Genomic DNA, 20961 nt, shown 5'->3' with positions numbered 1-20961 from the left:
TGGAAGAACAGTCTGGAAGGAAAGCCCGTTGTCAAACAAATCATCCTTCTGGGAACACAAAGCCGCGGGGACCCTCGGGGTGCTGCTGACATTCGGGCCGGCAGCATCAGAGAGTTGTGTCTCCTGTGTGGCACTGAAGCCCCAAGTTTGGAGACAGAAAGCTGGCAGCCGGCCAGCAGCAGCAGCCGGGGACACCTTATCTAAACAAAGGGAGAGGGCATGGAGCAGGGGAAGGGGTGGGTGGACGCTGCGTGGGTGGTTTCATGTTGCAATTTTTTTTTCTTTTGTGGCTCTTGTTTTCTTTTCTTATCTATTCAGTTTTGTAGTATTCAACAGCCAGGCGCTTGGCAAAACCTGGCAGCGATACCCACCCGGCCGTTTCCAGTCCAAACGGCTCCTGTCAACTTTTACAACCCTGCGCTAAAACTCCAGGCACGTCTCTTACTGCCAGCGCCAGGTTATTTATTTGCCCAGCCTGTCTGGCCTCCCATTTTTCACATGTGTGTTACCCCCGCAGTTGCTTCAACTTCCCTCCGGCCCTTAAAATGCCAATAAATGCCCAGTCCAATCTGGAGCTGGGAGGTGTCAAGCATTTCATCTCTTTGGGCTCCTGTGCTGGCTAATGTCATTTTTGTCTCCATTCAGCTTTGGACCTGAAGGAAGAGGAAGACTTCTGCATTGTGAAAATTGCTCTCTTTTGCTGGAAACCATTGTTACTAATAATAACCTCACCAGGCACGCCCATCAAAAGGCTGGGATGGCCCCTGCCTACAGGGGTGGTGTGAATGCACGTGTGACTCAAAGGGGACACGCTGGCCCAGGTCTGTGGGTGAGGACCACAGCCTTGGCCACTCCATGTCCTGGAACCCTTCTTGTGTTCTGGAACTGGGCCTTTCATTCTTTTTTAATCCTTTACATTGTGTGTCTGTCTGTCTGTCTGTCTATGGGGGTGTGTCTGCGGGGGTGGGAGAGTGGTTTTGAAATCATCCCCTTAAAAGAGGGAGTTTCATGGTTGAGCCAGACCTGGTGCAAGGCAGACTATAGTCTTTCTTTCTGAGCGTGGCTAGCAGATCTGCACGTGAAACACAGATCAAACACAGCCCACAGAAACAATGGCAGGAGGCATAGCCAGAGTGAATCGATTCCTTGATCCTGCTATACCAAAAAATTAAAGCGAGCACTCCTGGGGTTTTTAACCCAGATAAGACTTCAGCCACTGCATGTTTCCTATGTCCCTGCGATGCAATTCTGGTTCCCTTTTCCTGGGGATGAAACGTGTAATATAGAGCAGTATCTAGTTCTGCCGGTCCATCTGGCTTTTAAAAAAAATTACATGGCTCCATTCCCTTGCCCTTAGCGCACGTGTGCACACACACGCGTTTTTTTCTCTCTCTCTCTCTCTATCACACACACACACACACACACACACACAGAGCTTGTTTTGCATTTTCCCCAGAACCAAACAGGACAGACTGCCACTTCTCCCAGCAAGGCAAGAAGGAGAAGGCAGAAAGGGCCCTCCGGGGCTGATATCAGCTCTTAAAAGAAAAAAAATCTCAAAGCAAAGAAAGTTCTAGTCTCCAGCTTGAGACTTGTTCTCCATCCCCAAGTGAAGACACAGCCCCTTAGTAAAGATCTGTTTAAATATGTAGGTGGTCTCACTCAAGTCGGCTGGGTTTTATGTCAGCATTGACCCCAGGCTGACCCCAGCCCTCAGCATCCCAGCTCTCCCTGCTGGCTGAGCGTAGAGGGTGGGGCTGGCCTACTGATGGGCCACTAAGGCCACCCTGTGAGGGCTGGTCAGCTGCAGCAACGTCCTCTGCTGACCTCTGCTCTAATCCTGAGGGTGCTCTTTATTTAGACACTGCAGCCCAGTCTGATCCTAGAGTCCCGGATTCACTGGCTGGAGATGAGCCAGGTATGGCCACAGACTGATTCCAAAAGGTTCCCCAAAAGAGACCACAGAAGCCTCAGGAGACAGGCCCAGCTCAGGCAGGCCCTGGCTGAGTGGGACCAGAGAATGCACCCAGGTTTGATGTTCATTGGCCAGAGTTCAAATTCCAGCCCTCTCCCTGGCTCTGACCTTGGGCCGAGGTAGAACTTCTCTGATCCTGGTGTATCCATCAAGAGAGACAGCCATGCAAAGATGGAACAGAGCGTGACTTGCAGGTGCTGACATGCAGTATGTGGCTGCAAGCCAAGGAAGGTCAGCAGCCACCAGGAGCTGGGAGAGGTAAGAATCAAATTCTCACCTGCAGTCTCCAGAAGTGTGGCCCTGTGGACACCGGGATTTCAGTCCAGTGAACCTGACTGCAAATGTGTGGCCTCCAGAACCATAAGCGAATGCATTCCTCGTTTGCAGCTGTGGGCATGTAGTCATTGGTATGGTGGCCCTAGGAGATGCATACAGATCACACTAAGGGACATTGGGAACGTTTCAGTGAGATGACACCAGGTCACTCACACTATCATCAGCCTCATGGCTTGGACTCACCATCTCCCCTCTGAACCATTTTAAGCAGGTGGAAAGGAAGCATCAGCCCCGCTAGGAGATTGGCCAGGCCTCTCAAGGGCCTGGAAGACAAAGGGACCCTGCCTCTGGCCCCTTCCTGGCCCTGGGGATTTGCATTTGGACAAATGCCAAGGCAGAGGCCACACTGGAGGATAGCTGTCCCATCCCGAGTTGCATGTCCCCTCCTAGGAAAACAAGAATCCAGGAACACAAATTCTCTCTTGGTGACTCACCTCTGAGTCCTCAGGTCTCCCTGAGCCTCAGAACAGGGCCACCTCCTCCTTTAAGGGCTGTGCAGAAATGCCCATAAATAGGGGGTGACAATGCCCTGCCCTCCCTTTGAGGGCAGGTGGCCCTTGGGAGTCTCCTGGAATGGAAGGTCCTCAAGGAAGGACAGCCACCAAGGAGGACTGGCTCAATTTCTCCCTGCGTTGGCTTGGGGAAAGCCCGGGGGCCACTGTGACTCTTAACCCTGCCCAGGGAAACCAGGACAGGCAGAGACTTTGGGTACTGTGCTGCAAGTTCTAGTTGTGTTCATTTGTGCTTCTTCTCCCAGCCCCCACCTCGTTCTCACTCCCTCACTTCGCTTTCTTACTCTCTCATGTTCTCTGCAGCTACTGACACTCCAGAGAGCCCCCATGAGGCCAGCCAAGGCCAGACCTCCCCTGAAACTCCACCCTTGCTTAACCTTTTCCCCTGCCTCTCTGGCTGCCCTCGGTCCTTCCCTGGCTTCTCCTGAGAGCACACAGGCTCTGCTTCTAGGACCTTCCTCTGTAAGAAAATGCATTAGATTCTGGGAAAGCAAAAACCTAGCAAAAATGTGCCTCTGGCCTCCAAGAGTTTCTGGTCTGGTGGGGGAACCAACCTGATGGGGAATACAAGGCACCGTCCAGTGTTCCAGGCGCCATGAGGGAGGGCTCCTCGACCTACCATGGAGCACAGAGCAGTGGGCGATCTGCTAAGTGTATGGAGGGATAATCCATGAAGGCTTCTTGGAGGAGGTTAATGAGGAAGTAGGGGAGGGAAGGGAGATGGAAAGGCAACAGGAGAGAAAAGACAAAAAGGCCACAGTCTAGCCCACCAGGAGGCTGCCAGCTGCTGCATGTGTCTGGAAAATGGAGTGACGAGGGTGGCTGGCACAAGGTGAGGCTGGAAGATTGCCAGGCTCCATCACAGCAGGCCCCCGGGGGGAAGGGGGCACTCAGTTAACGGGCTCAGACTTTCTCCTGAGGGCTGTGGGGAACCATGGAAAGCTTGAGAGGTCCAGGTTTGTTTCTGAGAGCTTACCTTGGCTGCAGAATAGGAGGATTTGAGCAAGGCAGCTGGAAGCAGAAAACTGGGTCTCTTTCAACCTGGGAGTTCTAGAAGTCTCCAGGGAAGACAGGGAGAGCCGCGGGGCATGGAGAAGAAAGTACAGTAGGGTCGGACAGTTGAATCCCCCGACAGACACTGTTGGGGAGACAGAGTGGACAGTGCTTGGAGGGCAGCCCTGGGTGCCCTGGCCAACTGTTAACATCTAGCCCAACTCGAGCCATTTCTGCTTGGGCACACCATGTGGCCAGACCCAGAGGGTCCTGAAGGTGCCTGGGGATAGTACCCAGGGCAGGAGGACTGACCAGGACAACCCAGACAGCAGGGCAATGATGGATCAGGACAGAGCTGGGTGCGTCCAAGACCCTTTTATTCTTCTCTGTAATACGTGACCTTGGGGTCCCTCCACCCCTGCCTCAGCCCAGTCCTGTGCTTATCCCCCTTCCCCGTGGCCATGTATGGGGCCAGTCAGGGTGAGAGATGTTCTGTCTCTCCCAACCCCTCAGAGGGAGGCCCAGCTTGCAACCGCCCCTAATTATTCCTAGCAGACTCTTGCCCACCCGACAAGCTGGGAGGTGACAAGCTGGGCAACTGGACTGAGGCCCTGAATAGGGAGGGGACACAGTGAGTGAGGGGAGGGGAAGGTGGCATCATTAGAATGCTGCACGATTCCACCAGCCTTTCTTTCTCCAGTGTCTGGGCTGCGCTTGCCAAGCTCTGTGTGCAGAGCCGCAGGGAACAGGGCAGGACAAGGTGCCCAGAACCAAGAGTCCGGGAAGACAAGGACATGTTCTGGGAACCACTGGAGGCCACAGGGTCCAAGTCAAGCCCACGCTGCCTGTGGGGGAAGGGGAGAAAAGCCCTGACTCCCACGGAGGGGCACAGAGGGGCACTGGGAGTTGGGTTGCCAGCACTCTAGCCCTCTGTACCCCACCCACTAACCTTCCTGCCTGACTCCCCCTTCCCTGGCTTTCCAAGGCCCCACCCGTGACAGGAATCAGCTTGGTTTGGTTTTTTTTGGTTTATTTGTTTGTCTTTTGTGGTGCTGAGGATGGAACCCAGGGTCTCACACATGCCAGGCAAGCCTTCTACTACTGAGCAACACTGCAGCCCCAAGGAGCCAGCCTTAATTCCTTTCTAAGTCAATCCACAAGTGCAGAGAACCCCAAGCAAATAAGGAGCGGGTGGGTGGGGACAGGGCAGGCGTGAGGGTCTCTGATGCAGCTACACGTTTTCTTGGCTCCTGCCTTTCAGAGTTTACAGGCTAATGGGGGAAACAGATATTATAGTCACGACCACCCACCATGCAATCAGATATGGTGGCTAAGTGACCAGTGAGTAACCAGTGAGAGGGCTTTGCAGGAGATGAGAAAGACATCCCGCTTGCAGCACCTCGCTGGTGCTGAGCAGTATGCCTACAGTAACTGTCATCCTCAGCCCAGCTCTGAGGCTGGTGCTCCTGCTTGCCCCAGCTCCATCTTACAGATAAGGGATCAGAGGCACAGAGAAATTGAGTGACTTGCCCAAGGTCACACAAGTGGAATGGAGATTTGTGCCAAGTAGCCTGGCTCCACAGTGTGTGTCCTTACCCACAAGACCAGACAAAAGGAATAAAGACATTTCTTTGGTATTTGCGGCGTGGCATTGGTGAGTGGTGGACGTGGTACCCCAGTGGGTCCGGTAGACCTGCAGCACTCATTAGTGGACTTAAGCAAGCTCCACAGCCTCTCTAAGCCTCAGTTTCCTCATCAGGAAAATGGGCAGAGCAACAGTACATCCCCTTCCTCTTGGGCTGCTGGAAGACTTAAGGGAGCCAAGAAGCGTGGGGGGCTTAGCACAGGGCCCACACAGAGCAGGTGCCCAGCAGTGTGCGTGGCTCCGTTTACATGGGCTTTTAGGAGCCTCAAGACTCTTTCATGCTCATTCAGTTGACTCAGCAATGAAGCAGCCACGTGGAGGTTGTGGGCCTGGTGCAGGCCCCCTGGAGGATGGGGGCTTCAGAAATGGTGTCTGAAGGGGGCTGGTGCTTATTTTGTCCCAGGGCATCTCCCCCAAGTCCCCACCCTGGCTTCAGACTTCAGAGCATCACACAAGGCCACCAATCACCAGTCCCTGCCTCAGGCATGGCCCTAGGCTTGGCAGCCTGCAGCATTCAAGGACCAAGGCCCCAGCCAGCTGACATCCAGGTGCAGGACCTGAATCTGAGGGTGAGGGTAGGGAGGACAAGCCCCTTGGGGCGGAGGGGAAAGGAGGATTTCCCCCCACATCACCCTCCTTGGAGAGCCACAGAGCTGCCTAGATTCGGCTCCCCATAGGAAAGCATCCCCCAGCCGCCACCTCTGCACAGATTTGCAGATGGCTCCCTGATGTGATCTAGGGCCCTCCCTGGCTGGCAGCCACCAGCCTCAGATGCAATTAGGGGAAAATAATGTGTAAACAAGAGCTGGATCCTGTGTGATGCTGTGCTGCTGTGGGCGGGCCTATGACGGCTTCCTCTTGGGCTCAGCCAGGGGCTGCTCTCCACCTCTGGAACCTCAAGGCTCTGTGACTTTGCCATGGTGGGACATCACACTTCGGCGAGTTTACACTAGCACATCCTTTGCTAAGCACCCTTGTCCACTCCATTTTATCTGACGGAAACATTTGCTTCCAGCCCCATCTCTTCTGTGACACTTAGATGAAACCACCTCCCAATTCAGGCACATGTGCCCACGTGTCTGTGTGGCACACAGGTCACAGTTTGGATCCTGCTCTCCTTGTTACCCATATTGAGGGCATCTATACACCTTCACTGAAGAGAATACAACACAGGGTTACACATTTTCTTTCTTTTACCTGTCCAGCCTCCAGTTCCAGTTACCCAGGGCTATGTTACAGATCACCCCAAATTTAATGCTTAAAATAGCAACATTTCTTTTGCTCACCAGTCTGCCACTTGAGCAGGGCATGGTAGAAACAGCTGGCTTCTGTTCTACCCAAGCTAGGGTGCCCCCCCCCCACATGTGGAAGATCAAGAAGGCCATGTGTCAGTCTGTCCTGATCTCACTTGGCTGTTAGACCCCACCCCCACCTGCCCCCAACTTGCCCCAGACCACATAGGATCAGGGAGAGAATCCTGGCTGGGGAGCTTGAGGATCTCCATCCAAATGCAAGGTTGCATTCGTGTGACCAGGGCACAGGGCCTCGTGGCAGGAGTGCAGGCAGATGAGGGTTACCTCCTCCACAATGGAGCCAACAGCTCAATGAAGGTACTCAGAAATGGCAGTTCCTCTTCTTGCTTCTCCCTTGTCCTCTGGGGCCTCAGGAATGGCAGCAGCACCCAGCCCAGGGTGTCCTGGATTCCAGAAGACGGAACCTAGGGGAGAACAGAGCACTAGTTCTCTTAGCCTTAGCCAAGAAAGGAGCAGAGCCCAACCTGCTCAGCCACTATCTTCCTCTGCAGGGGACAGTGACCCACCAATCTCTCCCCCAGCCTGGCAAGAAGATCTCTCATCATTCAACTCCCGTTACACCATTTCCGTAGTCACCAAATAGTCCAGTTAACTCTTGATGTATAATTAATGACCCCAAAACCTAGTGGCTTTAAACAACCGCCATTTCATTATCTTTCATGAAACTGGAGGTCAGGATTTGGGGCGGGGCTCAGTTGGATGATTCTTCGGCAACACATGGCTCTGACTGGGGTCAATTGGTAGCATTTGTCTAGGAGCTGCATCAGTCTGGAGAATCCAAGATGGCACCACTCCTGTGCCTGGTGCCTTGGCAGGGGAAGTTGGAAGGTTGGTTCAGCCAGGCCTCTCTCCCTTAGTCTCTCAAGCATTGTGATCCAACTTCTAACGGTGTCCCTGGGCTCCAAGAGACCAAAGCAGAAGCTGCCAGGCTTTGAAAAGGCTAAGGATGACATGAACAGAATCACGTGTGTCATTTGTTAAAGCAGCCAGAGCCCAGCCCTGGGAAGAGGTAAGAGATCCCGCCTCTCAATGGAGGGCTGCATCGAAGGTATGAGGTCCTATTTAATCTGCCAGAACTAAGCAACCTTGGAACCAAGACTGGGGCTCCTGAGCAGGTCTGTCTGCCTCCCAATCTGTTCTGTGCCCAGAGTCAGTCTCCAGATTGAACTTGTTGGGGGACTCAGTTATGTTCCCCCAAATTCACATATTGAAATCCTAACCTCCAGGACCTGAGAACGTGTCTATATTTGGACAAAGAATCTTTAAAGGTATAGTTAAGTTAAAAGGGGCTGTAAGGGTGGGTTCTCATCCTATCTGACTGGTCGAAATCTGGATGCACGGAAAGGCATCAGGACAGTGTGAGCCCTGAGGACACAGAGAGAAGGCAGCCATCTGCAAGCCAAGGAGAGTCCTCAGAAGGAACCAAGTTTGCCAACACCTTGACCTTGGACTTTCAGCCCGTAAACCTGAGGGAAAACAAGTGTCTGCTGTTTCAGCCTCCCAGTCAGTGGTGGTTTGTTATGGCAGCCAAGCAGATTCATATAGGAGTCCTGCACGTCTTAATCCTTGGCATCTTAGTCTCCACTGTCCCCCCATTCCTCGGCCACTTTGATTGTGATTAGTATGACGGAAGCTCACAGAATTGGCAAGAATGGAGCAAGGAAGCAAGGTCCAGTTCTACAAAGGTCAGGCTTTTGGCCAGGCCCCTTGGAGAGCCAGGCAGGTGCAGCCCCAAGGTGTGGGGGGGTGGGGGGTGGACAAAGGCCACCTGTCCTCACCACACCCACTACTGCAGAATCCAGGCAGGAGCTTTGGTCAAGTCCCTGTTGGAGAGACGCTGAAGGGACAGATGAAAGATGCAGGTCTGAAGTTCAGCATTCAAAGAACTAAGGCATGGGCCAGGGTAAGAGATGTTTGTCACACAGGCCACAGCAGGCTCCCCTGTGGCTTCTCTCAACTCGGCAATTCGCATAGTGTTCTGCATACCTCTGTGCCTCTGTTTCTCTCCCCTCCACGTGGGTTGGTGCTGCTTAAGCCAAAAGGAAAGCAGTCGTCTCCAAGGCATGATGCCCACAGCAGGTGTGTGTTCCAGGAGGCAGGAGATGACTGACAGAGTGACAATGACTGTTACCATTGTCATCCCAAGCAGTGATCCCTCTCCAAATAAGCACCTATGCTCACCCAAGGCCCCACTCCAGCCCCAGTCAACCCCCTGTCAATGTGCCCACTGGTACCCACTGGGGTGGGGTAACTCAGTTAAGATTTTCTGCACATTAGCTGGGATTGGTGGTATACGCCTATAATCCCAGATACTTGAGAGATGGAGAATGGGAGGAATGAGGTTGAAGGCCAACCCTGACAAAAAGTTATCAAGATGTCATCTCAAACAACAAGCCAGGGGTGGTGATACACACGTGTGGTCCTAACTACATGGGAAGTGTAGGTAGGAGATTCAAGGTCTGAGCCTAGTCCTAAGCAAAACATGAGACCCTATCTAAAAAAATAGCAAAAAGAGCTGGGAGTGTGGCTTAAATGATAGAGCTCCTGCCTAGCAAGCTCCAGGCCCTGAGTTCAAACCCTGGTACTGCCATAAATAAATAAATAAATAAATATTTTCTCCACCTAGAAAAACAGGCAGAGTGTCAAGAAGGTGACAGCCCTGCTGGGGACTCTGCCTGTGAGGGAAAGTTCTCAGTCCCTGACCTACCAGCCTGGATCTTGTGATTCCACCAGGAGCCCCACCCAACCACAGAGGCCCGGACTCCTAGCTAAGGGACAACGGGCCACCGCTTCTTCTGGTTGGGGGAGGGGGAGGTGGGCAAAAGATGGAGTTTTTGCTCATACCACACTTTCTAGAAGCAGGATCAGCCCACAGGGGGTAGAAAGGTAGGGAGGCCAACTGTGAAAGTGACATCCAGAGGGTAGGTTCTGAGCTCAGGGCCCATGGGGACACCAACAGCCCAACAGAGGATGCTTTAGTTCAACGTCATTGTAAAAGGCCAGACTGATGCTCAGAAAGGCCAAGTAATAAACTCAAGGTCACGGCACTGTTAGGAGACAGAGACCAGACTCAAGGTCAGGGCTGTCCAATGCCATTTCTGTGCCCTTCAACCTGCCCTATGCCATGCCTCTAGGACCACAAGCCATAAGCAGTGTGGGTGTGGACGTGGATGTGCCTGCGTGCGCACTGAGAGTAACGGAAACAAATTTCAGCACAACTAGGCAAGGACTCCCATATGATGCTTCAGCGCTGGGAAAATTCATCAGCAGATCTGGGTGTTGGGGAAGTTCTCACTGACCCCACTTTATGGTCGTGTTCCTGGGCTTCTCTCCTTTGGACCCCCTTCTCTCCCGGCCCCTTTCCTGCCCTACTTCCTAATTTATTAGGAAGAACAAGAGATCCAGCCCTCACTCAGCCAGGCTGGGGACAGTGTCGCACGTGCCCGAGGCAAATGCCCTGGCCTCCACCCATTCCAGCCTTCCTTACTCACCACAGGCTGAGACGCCACGCTGGCAAGGACCCAGCATCAGGTAGAGCAACAGTCTCACCTCAGACAAGAATGCTGAGGCCTGCATTGTGACATGGTTTGTCCCATGCCAAGGGACATGGTTCTGGAAATTCAAGGTCCTTCTAGCCTACAAAGGAGGCTGGGAAATATAGTCACAATTTCACATGGCCTGTGTGCCCAGAAAGAATTCAGAGGCTCTATTACTGGGAAGAAAGAAACAAATGGATGTAGCGATCTCTATCTTTGATAACCCAGTGAAGGCCATGAACTATGAAGCCTTTTGAAGAAACACAGCAATGATGCACATGCAAAAGTGTACACACAACTTCAGAAGGATAAATGACCACATAGAGCCTCCACAGGCGCGCCTGTGTGTCCACGGTGTTGACTCTAACCCCATGTGCAGGGGGCAAGAGACAGGCCCAGTACATTTCCCAATGGGATATAGGTAGCTTCATCTGACATCTGGCGGGACAGCTGGCCCCAGGAATGGCTGTGCTGATATCTACAGCATGTAGACCTCGCTCTCCTTTAGTGACTTAATGCAAAACAAAGGCTAAGAAAGAAAGACCTGGAATGGGCCTCAGTCCCAGATCCTCACTGGTGGCTTCAAGGATTGGCAAATAGTGTTTGTTAGAATTCCAAATCAGCTTTCCTGTGTGGATCGTTCATATACCATGTGACAAGCACACAGTTCATATACATGTGACAAGAGTCATTCTCAATACTATTCAAATTAACCATACTCCTAGAACTGAAAAAATGGCCCTAAGTTGAAACCACACTGAGAAGCCACGTCAAATCCTCTAGAATAGCAAAAATCAAAAAGACCAACAATACCACAGGCCAATACAGGAGAGAAGCAACTGGAACAATCGCACATCGCTGGTGGGTGTGTAAAATGTTCCGACGACTTCAAAATCTTAAGTTATACATGCACTCACCATAGACCCAGTTACCCCACTCCTGAGTACCTATGCAGCCTTTGTCCACAAAAAGATTGGAACAGGAATATTGTGGCAGCATAATTCAGAGCAACAAAAACTCAAAACCACCCAAATGTTCTTCAATGGGTTAATGAATATGTAAACTGTGGCACATCCATACAATGGAAAACTACTCAGCAGTTAAAAGGAGCAAACTATGAATGGACACAACTTGGATGCAATATAGTGTGAAAGAAGCCACACTGTATGCTCTCATTTATAGGAAGTTCAAGAGCAGGTAAGCCAGGCACTGGTGGCTCACACCTGTAATCCTAGCTACTCAGGAGGCAGAGATCAGGACGATCACAGTTTGAAGCCAGCCCAGGCAAATAGTTCAAGAGATCCTATCTCGAAAAACCCATCACAAAAAAAAGGCTGGTGGAGTGTCTCAAGATGTAGGCCCTGAGTTCAAGCCCCAGTATGCCAAAAAGAGAAAAAAAAGGGCAGGGAAGATTAAGGTGTAGTGATAGAAACCAGAAAAAGAAGGAGCATGAGAGAATGGGATGGTGGGAATGAGCTATATCCTGACAGGAGATGGCTTTCATGAGGTCAGCATTTGTCAAAACTCCTGGAACAAAGCACTTAAGAATGGTACATTTTGCCAGGAGCTGATGGCTCACGCCTATAATCCTGGCTACTCAGGAGGTAGAGATCAGTAGGCTCACAGTTTGAAGCCAGCCTGGGCAAATAGCTCAAGAGACACTATCTTGAAAGAATCCATCACAAAAAAGGGCTGGTGCAGTGGCTCAAGTAGTAGAGCGCCTGCCTAGCAAGAATGAGGCCCTGAGTTCAAACCCCAGTACAGCTAAAAAAAAAAAAAAAAAAAAAAGAATGGTGCATTTCACTGTATGTAAATTACACCTAAACTTTAAAAAAGAAAGAAAATGATCCATTGTGCTAGTCAGCTGTCACTATAAAAAATACCTGACATCATCAATTTAAAAAGAGAAAAATTTACTTTGGTCCACAGCTTTGAAGTTTCCAGTCCATGACACTACTACCTTCAGTCCATGGCCCTATTGCTTGGGACCTGTGGTGAGGCAGTGCACTATGGCAGGAGAGCAAAACTGCTCACCTCATGGCCAGGAAACAGAGAGAGGAAGGGGCTGGAGTCCCACAATCCCCTTCAAGGGCACATCCCCAATGACCTAAAGACTTCCCACTAGGCTCTGCCTCTTACAGGTTCTACTGCTTCCCAATAATACACATAGGCCTTTGGGAAACATTGGAAGACATTCAAGATCCAAACTATAAGCCTGGTATGGTGCCACACACCTGTAATCCCAGCACTTAGGACATGGAGGCAGGAGGATCACAAGTTCAAGACAAAAATACAAGTACGGGCACCCCACAGACGAAAACCCCAGCCAACTGCCTGTTCTATCCCCTCCCCCACGGTACTCACTGCCTTAGCACTCCCTTTCCAGACCATTCGGCCTGCACAAGACCACCAACAGGACCAGGATGGAGCAACACAGACACATTGTCAGCTCCCCATTCCATCAAGGAAGAAATCGAGATCTAGAGAGGGCCTTACCAACTATCACACAGGGGCTGAGTGGCAGAGCCAGGAAGATTATCCTGTCTCTGAACTCCCCCTCCAGTGCTCACATATCCATAAACACCTTCCTCGACTTGATTTTTCCAATCCACATTTCCAAAAGGTCTGAAATGGGAAAAAAAAAATCCCAGATTCCTTCATTTCTTCTACACTTATAAAAACTTATACACACACACAATCACTCCCTGGTGTGACTGGTTTCCCTCAGGTACATGAGAGTCCTCTTTGGTCAGAATGGCACAAAAATAAAGAAGTCCAGACTAGCGGTGTAGCCCAGTAGAACGAGTGGTGTCTGGGGTTCCATCCCTAGCACTGCAAAAGAAAAAAGGCCAAAAGTTGTGGTGGTTTTTCCTCATCCCACAGTCAAGAGCAGCTGGTAGGTTAGAGGTGTGGCTCAAGTAGGTAGAGCATCTGCCTAGCAAATGCAAAGCCCTGAGTTAAAACCTAGTACCTTAAAAAAAAAAAAAAAAAACCAGCTAGTGTATCCACACAAGTCCCAAGCACATGAAGACAAGTTTCAAACTGGTAGCAATGGGAGTGAGGCTTGTGGACTGTCTGGAAATGGTCAAGTAGGTGTTCCAGGGGCCACAGTAACTGTCATCCCTCCCTAAGGAGTGGCCAACTTTTTTTTTTTTTTTTTTTGGTGGTACTGGGGTTTGAACTCTGGGCCTCATGCTTGCTAGGCAGGTGCTCTACCACTTGAGCCACTCCATCAGCCCTCCTTTGTGTTGGATATTTTGGAGACAGGGTCTCGTGAACAATATATTTGCCTGGGCTGGCTTGGAACCTTGATCCTCCTGATCTCTCCCTCCTGAATAGCTAGGATTACAGGCGTATGCCTACTGTTGCCCTTCTAGGAGTGGCCAACTCTTGAAGCTCCTTGGTTGACAAAAAAAATACCAAAGTACCAAATGAGAGGGCCTCTGCCCAAGATTGGAGTGATAAAATGACATGTATATGCCCAGGTATCTTAGAACCTACCTGTCCTTATTCTGCCCCTTTTGCAGTGGCACCCTGTCTCCATGCTACACCTCAGGAGTCCCTGGCACTCACAACACTGGACTCACTACTACCAAACTAGGGTAGCTGCAGTTTACCGAGGGCCTGCCAGCAGCCAGGAGCTGTATAGCCTACGTAGAGCTCTTTGATTGCAACTAACAGAAACCAGTTCTGAGTTACTTAGGCAACAGCCTGATAGTTTCTCCCAAAGGTGAGCATCCAGTTAACCTAGGAGAAATCACCCAGGAGAAATAAGCTGGGAGTGGTGGTGCATGTCTGTAATCCCAGCACTCAGGAGGCTAAGGCAGGAGGATCTCAAGTTCCAGGCCAGCCTGGGCTACGTGGTGAGACTCTGTCTCAAAAACACAAATAACAAGATGGAGTATAGCTATAAAACACAGTTGCATAAGAATATTCATAGGAACTATATTCAAAACAACACCAAACTGGTGCCCACCCAAATATCCATCCACCAGGGAACAGAGAAGCAAATTGTGGTCTATTCATGTGACCAGGCTCAAAGCAGCCAGAATGATTCTCACAGATGTGTCAAACAAAAGAAGCCAAGCACGAGAAGAGAGTACATGCTGCACAATCCAGTTATAGAAAATTCAAGAAGAGACAAAACTAACCTAGACAGATAAAAGTCAGAGCAAGGCAGCTTGTGGTGGCCAGGGACGCCTGGCTGGGAAGGGGACAAGGAACTTTTGGGAAGATGGACGTATACATCTTGACTGTGAGGCTACTTACACCGACGCATATATATACTTGCCCAAACTCACCAAGCGGCATACCTTCTGTGCATTTCCATGTAGGGAAATGATGTTTTAATTAAAAATTAAATTAAAACGAATCACAGGCAGGCCTTGCGCCAGGAGCTGAACATACAGAAGCGGAGGACAGCCAGAGCCCTGTCCAGAGGGAGCTGCCACCTGGCCCCAGAGCTTATAAATGACAGAGCTGGGAACCAACCAAGATTATTCTGCTTCCCAGATCAGCCCTGGCTTTGCTGGGCGTTGCCCCAGAGAGCACACCCCAGAGCGTGATGGGAGCTCCAGGGAGGTGAGGGGGACGTGCACCAGAGGCCAGAGGCCCTTCCTCCAAAGGTACGGCAGGTTATGCAATCCAGGTGGAGGCCTGCTGCCCCTCCCCTCCGCTCCCCTCCGCTCCCCTCCCCTCAGCTCTCCTCTCTCTAGGTCTGCTGGTCCACAGGACCTCACACGATCGGGAAACTATTTCTTCATTTCTCAGCAGAGGATATATAAAACACCCAGAACCAGAAACAAGAATATCATTCAGTAACAGCCAAACTAGTAAGGGATTTTCTTGTATGTTCCAGCCAGCTAAGAGGTGGGAGAGGTCAGGGAGCCTCAGGGAGCTTGAGGAGATAGGGAAAGCAGGTGTTGGTTTCCAAGGGTGTGGTTTGCATGTTACTGTCTGCTGTGTCTTGGGCTGAGGTCCTCAGAGTGTCCCAAGGCAGCAGTCAGTTTGTTGATGACTATTCAGGTTTTCACTGCCCTGGTCCTTAAGCCCCTGGAATGGCCAGACAAGCCCACCACACTAAAAACTGTCACCCACCTAAGCAGAAAGACCCAGTCCCTCCATCCCAGGCCCTCAGTCCTGGCTGCACAACAGAGACATGAAAATGTTCTCAAGACCACCAACTATAGTCCCTTCCACCTTGTAGCATTTAGCAGTTTAGCTCATTCAACCAACCCTACCATTGTAAGGTCAGCATATTGTTCCTCTGTTACGGATGGAGAAACTGAGTCTCTGAGACCTGGGCAGGAAATGGCATGGTCAGGGCAAAGAGGCAAGATCTTCCATATTCCACAGTTCTTTTGTTCACCTTCACCTGTAATGATGAGGATCCTACTCATGCCCAAGACCCTTCTAGGAGGGTGAAGCTAACGGAGGGCTATGGCAGGCAGCCTGAAAGAGGGCCCCAGTGCCCCCCCCCCCCAGTATTCACACCCTTTTAGGCTCTCCTCTGTTTGAGCCTGTGCTGGAATGACGAACTTGCTTTTTATAACCACAGAATAGAACAAAAGTGGTAAGATGGCGTTTCTGTGATTAGGTTACAGAAGGACAGTGACTTCTGTCTCAGGATCCCTCTGACTCATTCACACTCTTCTCCATTAGGTCACCAGCAGACATGCCACAAGGACCCTGGCAGCCTATGGAGAGACCCATGTGCTGAGGAACCAAGACCTGACAGTAACCACATGAATGAGCTTGGAAGCAGATCTTCTGAGGCCTCCTGCTAACAGCCAGGCAAGGCAACCATCTTGGAAGTGGATCCAGCAGCCCCAGTCGAGCCTTCAGATGACCACACGCCCCAGCAGACTTCTTGAGAGAACTAAAGCCACAACCACCCAGCTAAGCTGTTTCAGATTCCTGACCCACAGAAACTGGGACATCCTAAACGCTTGCTATTTTAAGCTGCTTAATTTGGGGGGTGATTTGTTATGCAGCAGCCGACAACTAATTCAGCTTGTCACTAATACCTTAACACTACTGTACTAATAACAAATATTTCTCTCACCCCCAAGTCTTCTGAGACCAGAGCATCTACCTTAACCTTAACCTCCCTGCCCCTCCCTCTTGCTACTTTTGCATTCTTTAACTTGATTTCCTTTTCCAGTTTTTGGCTCTTCCCTTTTCCCTAAAAAGCATGTCAAAGTTGGTCCTCCTACACGTAGAACATTCAAAACTGCCGTCGTGTCAGCCCAGGAGACAGCGACACTTAAGGTTCCCCGCATTGTACCAGTCACCTTGGCTGCCCGGAATATATTCCCAGCGCCTTTTTGCGTGAATGCCTGTGTTTTCAAGCACACCCTAAATTGCCTCTGTGCCAAATGCTGAATGTGACCAGAAATGACACGAGATGAATAATGTGACATATAATTAGCACCACGTTTCAGATGAGGGCAATATGCATTTTTCTCCAAGCCGAAGGGATACAATTTTATGTTGTAACACAAAATGCTCCATTTGGGGGTCACTTTTCGAGCAGCCCTTCATTCTGAGGCAATTTCATGTGAATAAAAGCATTTGTATTCGTGCGCTGCGTAGTGCGAATTGTCCCAGCCCTGACTCCTGCAGCCACCATTCTAGCTCCTCTCAGTGAGCCAGTTCCAAGTTGAAATCCGAGAAGGTGAAGATGACAACTTTTTTTAACTTGTACCACGTCTTGGAATCTTTGTCTCCTTTTCTGCCAAGCAAGGATGAGCTGGTTTCTCTGCAAACTGCTCTTACACTCAGATCTTTAACATCCAAAATCAGACCATACAGACCTTAGTGTGACTCTGGCCTTTGGTCTCTCAGTTTTAATGTCTTAATTTTCAACTCTCCCTTCCCTCCCTCCTCCCCCCTCAAAAAAAAATTAGCCAAGGATTTTAGGATTGGGTAGTTTATTTGGGTGACTGTAACAAAATGCCACAGGCTGGTAGTTGGAAGCAGCAGAAATGTATTTTCTCACAGTTCTGGAAGCTGGAAGAGAAAGATCAGGTGTGACCAGGGTCAGATTCTTCTGAGGCCTCTCTCCTTGCTTTGCACTTGGCCACCTTCTCACATAATCATCCCTCTCTGCATATGCCCTGGCGTGTCTTTGTGTTCAGGTCTCCTCTTCTTTTAAGGACACCAGACCGATTAGATTGGTCCATGCTAACTGCCTCCTTTTCACTTAATCACCTCTTTATAGGCAGATCCTGGGGGTTAGGACTTCAAATATGACTTCCCACAACACAGGGAGGGTCTGGTGGAGCAAAGGGAGGGAGGATGCCATTAAAGGATGCGTGGATGAGCAGGGGGGTGCTGTGGACAACTGGGGCTCAGGCCTTTGGGGACCACAGGGAGCCTATGGAGAGCACGCAGCAGAATGGGTCCAGGGAGGAGCCAGGAAGCTGGTCACTGATGCATAGATACATTCCGCATTTGTCAGAGTTCCCTCTTGGAGGCATCTCCTCCCTGCAACTTCCAGGGATGCACCCACACCCAGGACCAGAAAACACCCTTAGCAGACACATAGGAAGCGAAGCCGTGGGTGTAGATGGATGAAGTGTCCCAGAAATTCAAAACGATGGACACCACTTTCAAAAGAGAGAACAGTGACAAGACTTTTATTTACAGATCTGAAATGGGTATCATTTTAAAGTTACAGGAGTGGAGGTAGGCGAGTGTGAGTTCAAAGCCAGCCTGGGCTATATCGCAAGTCCCTATCTCAAGAAACCAAATAATAATAATAACAACAACAATAATGAATTAGCTGGGCATGGTGGCGCACACCTGTAATCACAGCTGTTCAGGAGACTAAGGCAGTAGCATCACAAGTTCAAGTCCTGTCTGGGCTATACAGCAGTACAAGCTCAGCCTGTCTCAAAATAGAAAAAAGGCTGGGGATATAGCTCAGTGGTAGAGTACTTGCCTAGCATATCAAGGCCCTGGGTTCAATTCCCAGTACTGAATGAGTGAATAATAAATTAATAAATAAATGTTACTGGATAAGGAATGAGGGTATGGCTCAAGTGGTAAACTGTGTGCTTAGCACATGCAAGGCCCTGGCTCAATTCCCAGCACTGAACAAGAAGTCACAGGATAAAAGCACTTGATCTCAGAACTGGATCATCTACACCAAGTGCCTCCGCTTACAGATAGGCAACTGTGGCCTTATGAGGTGACCTGCTGTGTCCAAAGTTAGCAAAGTAGAAGAGGGAAATAAGAGCCAAAGCCTCATCTCTGGACCCCCAGTCCTGCTCTCTCTCAACTCTAGCACGTGACTTCCTCTGATACTACTTTTCTCACTGAGCAGGCACAGTCTTGCATTTGATAGTCTGAACAACCCAGAAAATCCCAGAAAGCTCCACAGTCATTCCCTTCCCAACCCATGACATTTCCACATGAGAAGTGGCCAGCCAAAAGCCCAGGTGCCCATCAGGCCAGGGAAGCCAGCCCCTGGTCATATGGCAGCCATGGAGCCAAGCCCCAGCCCCAGCAAGCTTCAATAAACTGCAGGGTCTTGTCAGAAAGGCATCGAATTCTTCTATGAGCCTCCAGAGAAGCAGATGTGCCTAGGAGGCTGTGTGACACATAGTAACAGAACAAGACACTTGTCTAGATTTCCCACGTCACGCTGCTCACAGGACCTCCTGAGGCCATGATCACTGGCCCATTTTACAGATGCACAAACTGCTCGTGCTGCTTGGTGAATTACATTAAGCGCCTCACCTTGACATTGCAGTGCTCACTTTGTTGAGGCCAAAGTCTTCCTGAAGGCATCAAGGGCTGCTCAGGTCAGGAGGCCACCCGTCTTGTTTTCACCTCTACAGTATGCTGAGGGCTGCTGGCACCAACATGGCATTTAAAGCTTGTGAATCTCTCACCAAAGCCCTTGAGCTTTCTAGAATGTTCCAAGAACCCCAGCAGAAAGTCACACAGAATTGCTGCTGGTTATGAGCTACAGCATAGCAAGAAGGCCACAAACACTCACTTGCAGCCTGAGGGAAAGGAAGAGGGTAGACAGTCACTCTACTGTCTACTGTCCACATCAGGAGCAAGGAGGAAATAAATGAAGTCCAGGACTGATGACCAGTGAGCTTTTGGAGTCATTATGCTCCCAGACCTAGGAATGGTGAACAAGGCTCCTGCCAGGAGCCAGCCAACATTTTTGGTCTTCAGATGTTTTCTGAAGACAGAGGCTAACGGAACATCTGTCTAACTGCTACTCCATCCATCCATCCATCCATCCACACACCTATACATACAGACATACACCCATCTATCCATATACCCACGCATCCACACACCCATCCATCCATCCATCCATCCATCCATCCATACACGTATGCATCCATCCATTCATTCTTTCATCTAATAATATTTAATAAGTGCCTACTTTGTATCAGCCACTGTTCTAGGCACTGAGAACACAGCAGTGGAAAACACAGAGGCTTACATTTCAATGGGAGTGGAACAGACAATAAACAAATAAATTAATTAAAAGGATATGTGATCCCTCGGCTAATTAAATGCTAAGGAGGGCAGGAGGGTGGGAGTAAGGAGGGTGAAGACAGGGAGTTCGGTGGGAGAAGGTATCACCAATCAGGAGAGGAGGAGAGAAGAGAGGCAGCCCTAAGGATGCCGGGTGGGGGGAGGGGCACAAGGACAGCAAGTGCAAAGGGCCTGAGGCTAGGTGTATCCAGGGAGCGAGGGGGATAGCAAGGAGAACAGTTAACTGGAGTGGAGTGGGAGAGTGGGAAGTGATGAGCGATGAGGTCAGGGAGGTGACAGGACTGTGTGTATGAGGTTGTAGGTCATGGGGAAGACTTGAGGCTTCCTTGAGTAGGACGGACAATCATCACACTGTTCTGAACCAGGAGCAACACAATGTGACTTGTGAGATGCAAGCTGGGCCAAGGCAGAAATGAAGCAGCAGCAGAGGGGAAGCAGGGAGCCTGGAGGGAGTGGGGCACAGTCATTCAGGCAGCTAGTGGAGGCCAAGCCAGGTGGGAGGGAGGAGGGGCAGGAAGGGCTGAAATTCTGGGTGGATCCTAGAGGTGGAGCCTGCAGAATTTGTTGAAAGCATTGAATGTGGGTATGAGAGAGAGGTCTCAAGGATGACCCTAGCATTTGGGGACTGCTCCATGGGTGGCTGGGACTGGACCAAGGGTGAAGGACAAGCAGGTGTGGAGAGTGGGTTGGGGACGAACTGAGTTTCTCACATCTACTGGACATGTGAGTGGTGAGGTGAGGGAAGCGATGGAGGCACAGGCTGAGTTACTTGTAAGAATCACCATTTAAAACCATGAATTTGGATGAGAACAAACAGAAAAGAAGAGATTGGAGACCCAGGGGAGGCCCCCCTGCAAGTTATACTCAAGTAAGTGGCCGCAGGCTTGGAGAAAGTCCCAAGTCTGGGGGTGTGGCTCAAGTGGTAAAGTGCCTGCCTAGCAAGCACAAGGCTCTGAGTTTGAACCCTAGTACTGCCAAAAATTAAAAAGTAGCTTGGAAAGTCCCAAGTTGAGACCTCTTGGCCTCACCAAGGATGAGTAGCCAAGCAACCACAGAGAGACTCAAGAGTGATGAACCCCAAGATTTAGAACCCAGGCATAAAGAAGAAAACAAGTGCACTGAA

This window comes from Castor canadensis, chromosome X, assembly GCF_047511655.1.
Source record: "Castor canadensis chromosome X, mCasCan1.hap1v2, whole genome shotgun sequence".
NCBI classification, from domain to species: domain Eukaryota; kingdom Metazoa; phylum Chordata; class Mammalia; order Rodentia; family Castoridae; genus Castor; species Castor canadensis.
The sequence above is the reverse complement of the archived record's forward strand: the minus strand, read 5'-3'. Positions refer to the sequence as shown.